Here is a 10,168-nt window from a genome sequence, read left to right as displayed (position 1 = left end):
TAATATATATGAAATCCCTACATTAACCCTACAACCCCCCCCCCTCCCCGCTCTTTCAATAAATAAATAAATAAAAACTCCAGCCCCTGAATTGTTGACGCATGGATGCCTTTTGGTCCCGGTTGGTGCTACCAGCCGGGACAAAAGGCCCCCCTGCCTGGGCAAGCCGCAGCGGCCACGTGGAGCCCCATCTGTCCCGGTTCGTATAAGGCCCTATTTGGTTTCAAATAAGTCACCAACTTATAAGTTGAAAAATGAAAAAAGTGACTTATTTTACCAAACAGACCCAACTTATAAGTCACCCCAACTTATAAGTCATAAGTTGCTCCACCCCAACTTAAAACTTATAAGTCACCCCCTTTTGCATGGGTCCCACCATCTTTACATAAAAAACAAGGTGGGAAGGTGTGGTCATGTGACTTATAAGTCAGGTGACAACCAAACAGGCGTGACTTATAAGTCACTGTCTTTAAGTCACCTGACTTATAAGTCAGGTGACTTATTTGAACCAAACAAGCCCTAAGAATCAGGACTAAAGGTATTGGGCTTTAGTCCCGACACTTTAGTCCCGGTTCCCGAACCAGGACAAATGGACCTTATGAATCGAGACAAATTGACATTTTTCTACTAGTGTCAGCCCTACCCCAATAACCCAGTAGTGACCATGGGACGCATCGCATGGTAAGACAACCTTTTTTTTCTTTCTAAAAGGGCGATACAGATTACAACATCCACCAGCGGGCGCGGATTTGGTGAACATGATTCCACACATACCCTTTATAAATAGTAAATTCAAAAAATACTAGAAAAATAAAAAAATCTGATTTCTTTTTAAACATACATTGTCGACCCGTATACTCGCATATAGAATTTCAGAAAGAAATGACATCCATGGACCATGATATTCTGGGAAAAAATGATAAAATCAAAGCTATGTCGGAAACCACTGTTTTATGAATAGTAAGGTGCCAATTATATTTTGTCCGAGAGTGACTATATGTCAATCAACTGAATATAATATTTCGGTCAGTCACTTTTTGCAAGTTTACTATTCTTTGGGCCGTGAGCCCATGACCATTGGACGAGTTGATGCACGCAACAGCGATTCTCCTGCATGTTGCCGCTTCAATGCCTAAGCAACTCGTACATATTCTTTTTGCGGGTAACTCGTACATTAACTTAACTGCCGTCTACCGGTGCATGCATACACGAAAGGCAGCTCCATATAAATACTCTCCATCGTCATATGTATGTATGTATGTATGTAAAGAAAAGCAAATACAAAATTTGTGTCATTAGTATTACCCTTTAAAGAAGAAAGAAAAAGAAAAATAATGAAAAAAATTGCACACAAATTGTGCTTTTTATAATTAACACGCAAAATAAGCATATAATAGTGGTATTTTCACACGGAAAAAATCCTATGAAGGAATGAATTAGTGGCAATGGTATTACCATTAAAGAACAAGAATAAAATAAAACCAAATCAAAATAACAAGGTTTTCTTAAAATAAATAAAAGCAAAAATAATAAATCAAATAATGTCAATTTTTGCACATGATTTAAAAAAATACACATTTTTATAATATGCAAGAATAAGCATATAATGGTGGAATTTTCGCAAAAAAGAAGTTTCTTAAGAAGGAATGAATTAGAGGCATTGATATTACCCTTAAAGAAGAAAGGAAATAAAAAAATAAACAAAATCAAAATATGATTTTTTTTTTCTAAGGAAGAATGAACTAGTGGAATTGATATTACCCTTTCAGAAGAAAGAAAATGAAAATAAATCAAAATTATGATTTTTTTTAGTACGAATGATATAGTGGCATTGGTATACCCTTTCAAAAGAAAGAAACTGAAACTAAAACTAAAACACGATCAAAACAATGAAGTTTTCTAAGGAAGAACTAACAAGTGGTACTGGCATTACCCTTTCCGAAGAAAGAAAATAAAAAATAAAACAAAATCATGATAATAAAAATTTCTAAGGAAGAATAAATTAGTGTCATTCGTACCACCCTTTCATAAGAAAAAAAATGTGAAAACTATAAAAAGAAAAATATTCTAGTTTTAAAGGAAGTCTGAATTAGTGGCATTGGTATTACTCTTAAAGAAGAAATACTACGAAATAAAAACTAAGACAAAATAACGCCAAAATTTGCACACAATTTAAAGAGGAATTGCACTTTGTTATAATATGCAAGAATAAACATATAGTAGTGTTTCTTTTGCAACAAAAAAAGTTTTCTAAAGAAAGAATGAATTAGTGGCATTGATATTTGATCCATGACGTATCTACTTTCCCAAATCAAAATATTGATGTTTTCTACTCCCTCCAATCAGAAATAAGTGTCACAGTTTTGAACTAAGGTTGAACCATCCATAGTTCAAACTACAACACTTATTTCTGATCGGAGGGAGTAAAAATTAATGAATTACTAGCAACGGAATTACCCTTTAAGAATAAAGAAAAAGAATGAAAGAATTCACGCACAAATGATGCTGAAATTGCACTTTTTTATAATAAAAGAATAAATGCATAATTATGGAATTATCTCAAAAAGGAAGCAATATATTAGTGCCATTGGTACTACCCTTCAAGAAAAAAATGATCATTAAACTAAAACAAAATCAAAATAATGAAGTTTCTAAGAGAATGAATTGGTGGCATTGGTATTACTAAGGGGTCTTTAAGATGAAAGAAAAGCAAAAAGGAAACAAATAATGACAAAATTTGCGCACGGTTTGCACATAAATCGCACTTTTTAATTATATGAAAGGATAGTCAGATAATAGTGAAATTTCATAAAAAGGATTCCTAAGAAGGAAAGAATTAGTGGCATTGTTATCCCTTTAAAAAGGAATAAATGCAATAAAAAGTTAAAAAATCAAAATAATGAAGTTTTCTAAGAAAGAATAAATTAGTGCCATTGGTATTACCCTTTAAGGTGAAAGAAAAAATGACAAAATTGGCACACAATATTCACAAAAATGCATTTTCAAAAAATATGCAACAATATACATATAATACTGGAATTCTGCAAAAGTAATTCTTACGAAGGAATGAATTATTGGCATTGATTTTACCCTTGAAGAAGAAAACAATGAAATAATAAATATAAAATTCAAAATAGGGAACAATGACTTCAAAAAAAATTAAATAGGTAGGAAAAGTATTGCCCTTTAAAGAATAAATGGAACAAAAATGTTTCAAAAACCTTGCACACAACTTCGTTCTAAACTTGAACTTTTTTGTAGTATGCAAACAATAATCATAAAATAGTGTAATTTTCACACATAGTGCATAGTGTTTATGTGAATAATTTTCACTCACCCAACATTCCAAAAATACCGATGAAAGAAAAATAAAAACCAACTAACAAACAAAAACTAAAACCAAAGGCAAACGCACATAAAAACAAAAATAGACAGAAAATAAACAAATGGAGATAGAGAAAGAGAGAAGGGCTGGATCGCACATTTAATAGGCTTTGGCCGAGTAGCAAATCGACTGGCCCAACACAACAAACAACACAGTCCAGAAAAAAAAACATAATACGAATCTTAGAGCAAAAAATCAACTGCCAAGAAATTGACTGAACTAAACTCAAAATTCAGGCAACATACAAGTAGGTAAAGTGATTTTGTTCACTAAGAATGCCATGGGTGTCAATATTTCAAGAAACTTCACACGTGAGTAAAATGGTCGATCAAGTTTTTGATACCCCAAAAGTTCAGATTTTTAAAAAGTTTTCCTAGTATTTTTCTAAGTTTACTATTTACGTGGGCGTGTGAGGAGCCATGTTCACCTTTGTATTTTTGATCCACCGGTGTGCCAGTTTTCCATCTTGTTCCATGTTACTTTTTTTTTGGCGAAAATGCAGCATTACTGCTTTCATTGTGGTTAGGATCAGGAGTAAAAGTTACAAATAAACAGAAGAGGATGGGAAGAGATCAAAGGGAAAAAAAGAGAGTAAAAAGAAAATTGGCAGTCTTAGTTTGGCTCTAGAGGTGTTTCAATAAGGGTAGTCACCCTACGTCTCCCTGCATCAATCCATTCTATAGCTTCGAGCTGAAGCATTTGGAAACATATCCGAGTCGAAGCGGCGGTGATCCGAAAAATCATGTCGTTCCTCTCTTTCCACAGATTCCGGCAGACCAGAGCAATGATCAACCGCCATGCTTTAGCAGACTCCTTCATGTTTGCTGAGGTGCGCTGACACCATTGGACATGGTTCTCATTGCCTGAATGCAGCAAAGCAATATTCAACTTCAGCCTATCAAGAATGACTTTTGCTCTTGAGAGTAGGCGCAAGCAGCAAACAGGGTTTTTTTTCGAAAAAGAGGGGCTCCTCGGCCTCTGCATCAGAACGATGTATACGACCAATTTTATAAATAAGCAAATAGTTTCAACAAGGTCTTAAAGTCTTAAACAAAAGTAAAGGAAAGCTCACAAAGAGCCAAAGGGCCAATAACAAACTAGCCAAAAAAGCCACAACCGGCTGGCATAAGAAATATAGGTAAACTAATTGTTTATCCTATTATATGACCGCCATCCAAACCGGTTGAAGATATCCCGTGCTACCATCTCTCACCGGATAGATCCACTAACCAAACGCTCCCTGGCCTCCGTCGGAGTGAGTAGCGATCACATACGAATCAACGCGGTGACTCGAAAGATAACCTGCAAAAAATGAATATTTGTTGTTCTGCTAAAAACCAAATCATTTCTGCAGTTCCAGACTTCTCACAATAAAGCACATACTCCTACGCGAATATGTCTTGATGTTTCGGACTCTATCCCGTTAAGTCACGTTCCAAATAACATGCTGACAGAACTCGGAGGAGTAATGTTAAAGGCGATGTGGACCGTTCGCCATAGAACTTTGGCCAACGGGCAATCAAGAAAAATGTGTTTGATAGTTTCATCCCGATCACAGAAACTACACCTAGTAGGTCATGTCCAGTTACGCTTTGCCAAATTGTCCTTTGTTAAGATGACTTGTTTATGTACAAACCACATAAACACTTTAATTTTCAATGAAACTTTGACTGTCCAAACATATTTGGAACTAGGAATAGAGCTTGAATTGATAACATCGAGATACATTGATTTAACCGTAAACTCTTCAGACCTAGTAAACTTCCAGCGTAATTGATCGAGCTATTGAGATAGCTGAACCTCCATCAGTCTACTCACTAGATGGAGCCACTCTTCCCAACGATTACCGGCTAGCGTCCTCCTGAACTGAATATTAAGGGGAATGGATTGGAGTACCGTAGCAATGAAAGCATCACGTCTTTGAACAATACGATACAGAGACGGGTATTGAAGTGCAAGGGGGTCTCTCCGAGCCAAGTATCCTCCCAGAATCATGTGCTAGCACCATTGCCGATAATAAACTTTGTCCTATTAAAAAAAGACTAATTTGACTCTCATAAGCCCTTTCCAAAAAGGTGAGTCAGTCGGCCTCGCTGTCACCTGGGACAAAGTTTTGGAGTGAAGATACTTACTACGGAGGATCTGCGCCCAAGTGGCATCAGTCTCGATAGATAACTTTGACAACCACTTGCTGAGAAGACATCTGTTCTTGACCTCAAGATTCTCAATGCCAAGACCCCCTTGGTCTTTCGGTCGACAGATAATATTCCATTTGCTGAGTCTGTATTTTCTTTTTAGTTCATCGATCTGCCAGAAGAATCGGGATCGATAACAGTCCAGCCTTTTCCTAACTCCAACTGGGACTTCGAGGAAAGACAAGAGAAACATATGCATACTCATGAGAACCGAATTAATCAGAATTAATCGGCCTCCATATGACATGAGCTTGCCCTTCTAGCAACTCAGTTTCTTTTCAAAGCGATCCTCGATACACTTCCATTCTCTGTTTGTGAGCTTACGATGGTGAATTGGTATACCTAAATACGTAAAAGGTAAGGTCCCCAATTTGCACCCGAACAATTGCCTATAAGCCTCTTGTTCCTTATTGGCTCTTCCAAAACAGAACAATTTGCTTTTGTGAAAGTTAATCTTTAACCCGGTCAGTGGTTCAAATAAGCATAACACCAGCTTCATATTTCTCGCTTTTGCCAAGTCATGCTCTATAAAGATGATTGTATCATCGGCGTACTGTAGGATAGACACACCTCCATCAACTAGATGAGGCACCAAGCCACCCACCTGACCAGCCTCCTTAGCCCTTCCTATTAGAATTGCCAACATATCAACTATAATGTTGAACAAAATAGGAGACATCGGATCCCCTTGTCTCAAGCCCCTTATGTGTCTGGAAATAATGACCTATGTCGTCATTCACTTTAATTCCAACACTCCCTTTTTGCGTGAACAATTCTACTTGGCGTCGCCAGGCTTCATCAAAACCTTTCATATGCAAGGACTGCTGAAGGAAAGGCCATTTGACTTTATCATACGCTTTCTCGAAATCCACCTTAAAAACAACTCCATCTAGTTTCTTTGTGTGAATTTCGTGGAACGTTTCATGAAGGACCACAACCCCTTCTAGGATGTTTCTGTCCGGCATGAAAGAAGTTTGGGAATGCTGCACCACAGAATGCACAATCTATGTGAGCCTATTAGTCCCAACCTTGGTGAAAATTTTGAAACTAACATTGAGAAGACAGATCGGCCTGAACTGCTCAATTCTCACAGCCTCTGTTTTCTTAGGAAGCAATGTTATTGTTCCAAAATTCAAGTGAAATAACTGAAGCTGTCCAGAGAATAAATCATGAAACATTGGTAGCAAATCCCCCTTAATAATATGCCAACACTTTTTATAGAATTCCGTCAGACATCCATCCGGCCCTGGAGCCTTATTGTTTTTCATCTATGTAATGGCTTCAAACACCTATTTCTCCGAAAACGGGGCAATCAAAATATCATTCTCATCAGCAGTAAGTTGAGGAACATCCTCAATCCTGGACTCATCCAGGGATACACAATTATCCTCTAGAGGCCCAAACAACTGCTTGTAGTATTCGGTTATGTATAATTTTAGGTTTTCCTGTCCTAAAATCGTTCCTTCATCTTGTTCAAGCTGAAAGATTCTCTTCTTTTTGTGCTTGCCATTAGCGATCATGTGAAAGAATTGAGTGTTCGCGTCCCCCTGGACAACTTTGCGAACCTTAGCCCGCAGTGCCCACTCTAATTCCTCTTCACGGAGAAGCTCTTTCAACCTCAGCTCCGCCTCCAGTTTAGCATGAAGCTCTGTGGCTTGCAAAATTGTGGACTTGGCTTTTAAATCTAGGGACTGAATAACTGTAAGGAGCCTTTCCTTTTCGACCTTATAAATCCCACTAAGATGCTTACCCCACTCACGCAAGAAACTTCTCAAATGCCTTATCTTATTCTGTCAGCGCTCAATCGAAGTCCTACCTCCTGCATCCTTAGCACATTCCCTGGCTATCAGATCCAAGAAGCCTTCTCGTTCAAACCATGCCAGCTCGATTGAAAAGGAGTTTTTGTTCCCTGTGTGGGTTGGCTCACCCGAGTCCACAAATAAAGGCGTGTGATCAGAAATTCCACGCGAAAATGCCTGGACCGTTACCAAAGGAAATTTCTGTTCCCATTCGACACTCGCTAGGACTCGATCCAGCTTCTCAAACGTCAGATTTGGCAAAGCATTAGCCCAGGTAAATTTTCTACCCGAAAGCTCTATCTCTCTCAGATCCAAGCTTTCAATAATGGTATTAAACATAAACGACCACCTGCCGTCGAAGTTATCATTGTTCTTTTCCTCTCTCCTCCTAATGATATTGAAATCACCCCCAACCAGAATTGGGAGCTGCTCGGAACCTCAAATTCGAACAAGATCCGCCAAGAACTCTGGTTTGAGCTCGGGCTGCGCGGCACCATAAACCGCCACCAGAGCCCAATTAAACCCATCAGCTTTTGACCTAACCCGAAACTTAACTGCGGAATCTCCCATCACTACACTTCGGACTTCCAGTGAATCGCATCTCACTCCAAGTAAGATCCCACCCGATCTTCCTCTCGGAGGCAAGCAGTGCCAATCGAAATCGACACCTCCCAATAAAGTACTGAGAAACTGGGGCAAAAAATTATCTCTACCAGTTTCCGAGAGAGCAATAAAATCCAACCTATGCTCGATAGATGCATCTGCAAGAAACCTTCTTTAGCCAAGTCTTTCAGACCTCTGCTATTCCAAAAGATTCCTTTCATATTTCATCATGAAATTTTTTAGAAGTACGGATCCTAGCACTCCTACGCACCGCTGAAGCAGGGTAAATCTTCTGCTTCCACTTGCGCTTAGGTTTGTTTTGATCCTCCACCCGGTCCTCACAACCGGGCTCAGTGATCGAACTACTATAGCCTCAAAAGTGTCATCCTCTTCCTCTGACTCAGGAATGGATGGTGCAAGATCCGCCCTCATGGCGCACCGCGGCTGCATGTCATCAACCTCCGGATGATCCTGGAGACGGCAGCTCATCTGTCGCCCCGCAGAGACTGGATCTGGAATCCCTCCAAAGGCGATGACCTCCTCCCGAGTGACCCCACTCGGAGTAAAGCCACTGGCCTCACCCCCAGCACACTGTGAAGCTGCACCCCTCGAAGAGTCAGCAGGAGCTGCCGGGGGAAGCGGCGGGGATCTCCCCGGCCCACTGACGTCTGCCTCGAACAGAGGCCCGGGGACGCTGGCGCGTCGGGAGAGGGAAGCGCGAGAGCCGCCTGCCCATACACTCCTCCCACCCCAGCCCTCTGGCTAGAGGGGGTCACCGGCGCCACAGGGGATGCAGCCTCCCTAGCCGCCAGAGGGGAAGAGGGGGTCGAGGCCACCTGCCTCGGACCGCCTCCCCTAAGCACAGCCGCCATCTGCAGCTCCGGAGCCGCGAGGGGAGGAGAAAGAGCCGAGGCCACCTGCCCCAGAGTCCCTCCCCTAGGGACGGCCTCCAAAGTCGACTACGTCTCCCGAAGTGAGACCGCGGGGAGAGCGGGAGAAGGAGGAGTCACTTTCCCAAACTCCGCCTCCCCTCCCCCGACAGAAGTCGTCACCGAGATACTCCCCTCCAAGCCTCCGAGCACGGGGCTATAATCAGCATCAACCTCCAAGGTAGGTAGCGTGCGCTCAAACACGTCATCGGACTCCACCCGGTCACTCCAGAGTCTAGGAGGAGCAGAAGCTGGCTCAAACGACCCAAACCTCAGAGAACTCATAGGCACCGAAGAGGATGGTGCCGTCCTGTCCCCGGGCCCGTCCCCGGGCGTTTGAGTAATGAGGCCCGATCCGTTGGACAACTCTCGTCCAGCATCATCAACCGGTGCCTCCTTGGCACCCGGGCTATCATCACCCTCGTGCATATCTACATCAGTCTCATTGATAGCCTCACCGAAGAGATCGGCATCCTCAAACTCAATCTCAAGGTTGAAAATCTGTCCCCTATATGTCCACTTAACCACATCAGGGACGAACTCAATGTCCAGAATACTCACCAGCAGTCGGGCCACCCCGTGAGCTCGGGTAAAGGCCATATCCACTCTCTTAGTTTTCCCAACCATGATACCCAAGATAGCCATGACCCGAGCATCCTGCATCGGCTTCGAGGGAGCCCCGGAAAATCGTAACCATACCTGAGTAAGCGGCTTGCCCTGTGGCTCAACCTTCTTCCACTCGTGGAACTCTAGGATGTATTTTGTGCTAGGTACTCTGCACAACCCAAAACTTAGAAGTCTCTGCAAATCCTCCATAGAAGGGAAGTCAACCTTGAACATGTTGGCCTCAAGACTGACAAGCTCCCACTGGAAGTCACCTGGAGCTAACTCCTTAAGCCTCTGCACAATATGAGTCTCAGAGACATCTCCTTGGATAACTTTCACAACCCCAGTGGTCAAACTCTGGGTCTCCTCAGGGATCTCTCTCGCGGCCGGAGACTCAAAGAACATCAACTCAGCACAATATACTTCATAAATTGTAAGAGTCGGCATCTGATCACGCAAAATCGGGCAATCCCCCGTATCATGTGCTAGCTTACCGCACGAATCACAAAGCTCCGCCACGCATTCAGCAATAAAGTGGCCCTTCTCACCACAACGATAACACATCATCTTCTCCTTCTTATGCGCCCACTTGGATGCTCTATCCGAGTCTGCCCTGTATGCCGCCTCGACCGAAGCCGGCGCTGTATCCAT

This window comes from Triticum urartu, chromosome 5A (assembly GCF_056163025.1).
Source record: "Triticum urartu cultivar PI428250 chromosome 5A, HENAU_Tu73, whole genome shotgun sequence".
Lineage (NCBI taxonomy): Eukaryota > Viridiplantae > Streptophyta > Magnoliopsida > Poales > Poaceae > Triticum > Triticum urartu.
The sequence above is the reverse complement of the archived record's forward strand: the minus strand, read 5'-3'. Positions refer to the sequence as shown.